This window comes from Lontra canadensis, unplaced genomic scaffold (genome assembly GCF_010015895.1).
Source record: "Lontra canadensis isolate GAN:19392208 unplaced genomic scaffold, GSC_riverotter_1.0 scaffold6, whole genome shotgun sequence".
In the NCBI taxonomy this organism is placed as follows: domain Eukaryota; kingdom Metazoa; phylum Chordata; class Mammalia; order Carnivora; family Mustelidae; genus Lontra; species Lontra canadensis.
In genome coordinates, this window is record NW_022631000.1 from 76,978 (window position 1) to 79,462 (window position 2,485).

Genomic DNA, 2,485 nt, shown 5'->3' on the forward strand with positions numbered 1-2,485 from the left:
ATTCCAATTAGGTTACTGCAGTGACATCTTCAGGTCAATCTTAGTAAATAGAATTTAGTTTCTATTTCTAATATAAAAAATAAAAATTATAAATATGATGTATATAAAAAATAAATAAATAAAAAATATACAACATGATGAATTATAAGGGAGTGAACACCCATGCAATAATCATAAATATCAAGATGTGGAATATTAGATTCACATAAGATGTTTCCCTGTGTATATTTTTCAATCCCAACCTCCTTCCTTGACCTCTTGTCTACCAAAAATGACATTCTTCTTTCCTCATTCTTGATTCTTTACTTTCTATTCATTTTTTTCTTTTGCTCTTATTTCAGTGGCTATAACATTCATTATGAAACTGAATACAAGTGATAACGATAGACATCCTAGTGTCACTCTTGAACTCAAAAGGAAGCATACACTGTTTAATATTAAGGCAATATTTAAGTTATTGGAACTTTTTTTATTAAAGAACTTCTTTTTAATTCCAAATTTGTTGTGTTTTTTCATAGAAGATGAAAAAATTTATTATGCCTCCATCAGAAAGAATGAATACCCAACTTTTGTATCAACATGGATGGGACTGGAAGAGATTATGCTGAATGAAATAGGTCAAGCAGAGAGAGTCAATCATCATATGGTTTCACTTATTTGTTGAGCATAAGAAATAACATGGAGGACATGGACAGATGGAGAGGAGAAGTGAGTTGGGGGAAATTGGAGGGGGAGAGAAACCATGAGAGACTATGGACTCTGAGACCCAAAATGAGGGTTTTGGAGGGGAGGGAGTTGGGAGGTTCGGTAAGCCTGGTGGTGGGTAATATGGAGGGCATGTATTGCATGGAGCACTGGATGTGGTGCATAAACAGTGAATTCTGGAACACTGAAAAGAAATTAAAAATAAATAATTTTTTAAAAAAGAAGATGATTAAATGTCACCAAACTCTTTTTTTTTGCATCTGTTTAAACTGCCATATTATTTTCTTTTAATCTACTAATGAGAAAAATTATCCTGATCAATTTTCAAGCACTAAAGCATCCTTAAATCCCTGGAAGACACCACTTTGGTCATACTATATTTTTCACAGAATGCAAGATTCAGTTTGCAAATTTGAAAAATCTGAGGAGGTATAGGTTTATGAGTCAGACTGTCCTACAATTTTCCTTTCTCATGTCCAGGTTGTGGTAACCTCATAAATGTATCTGGGAGTCTATACTCTCTTTGGATTTTCTGTTTTTAACCAGTGTAGTATTCATGAGAAAGATTGTAAGCTTCTAAATGACATCATGTTCCTTAATTTTGTAACATTCATTAGTAACTGAGGCAGCGTGCTTTGCAATAACAGAGAGTTTACTATTTAGAAATTAGTGTGGGCAGTTGTTTGAGAGGTTCTATTGATAGTCCCAAGGACCTGTGACTGATCTTTGCCAAACTGATCCATTCTTACTAGAATGTATCTTTGATGACAGGCTTTTAGGGTACTAAAATATTTGGTTTCCTTTAGTGATCAGAGCTGTTTCTCCCAAAATACTCCAATGGACCAACCATTTTCTCTTGAAGTAACTGTAGTTGTTAGTTTCCAATGAATATATTTTCTGATGACTCCAAAATCACATTATTCCTTGCTAGAGGCTGAGGGTTCAGTGGAAAACTTTTGCCAAAGATTGTAGCTCGCATGCATAGGGATATTTGCTTAAAAAGTCATTTGGGTCATATGGCCATTAAAGCACTGTTTGGGATATAGCCTGCTCCACAGCACTCAGAGCATGATTTTTGCTCCAGACTAAACTGAAAAATAGATTTCATTTTGGTTCCTTATGCCCAAAAGTGAATTAAGGATGGGACATGGGGGTGCCCGATGGGACATGGCTCAGTTGGTTAAACATCGGACTTTGGCTCACATCATGGTCTCAGGGTCCTGGGATCAAGCCTCAAGGTGGGCTACATGCTTAGCAGGGAGTCTGCCTATCCCTCTGCATCGTAAGTTTTGATGTAGTCTTCTCTCATGGCTCCTCTTCCACTCTGATTTCTTCCCCTTCATTTTTCCCTTCTCCTAACACTTAGGAGACAGGAATAGAATTTAGTGACTCATCACTTAACATATAATACCCAGTGCTCATCCCAAGTGCCCTCCTTAATGCCCATCACCCATTTACCCCATCCCATCACCTATCTCCCCTCTAGCAAGCCTGTTATTCCTCTCTATATAAGATTATCTTATGGTTTGCCTTCCTTTCTGTTTTTATCTTATTTTTCCTTCCCTTTCCCTGTGTTCATCTGTTTTGTTTCTTAAATTCCACGTATGTGTGAAGTCATATGATATTTGTCTTTCTCTGAATGACTTATTTTGCTTAGCCTAATACACTCTAGTTCTGTCCGTGATGTTGCAAATGGCAAGATGAGCTGATGAATGAATAAGAAGAAATGGTGTATATATATATGTATATACATATATATATATATATATATATATATATA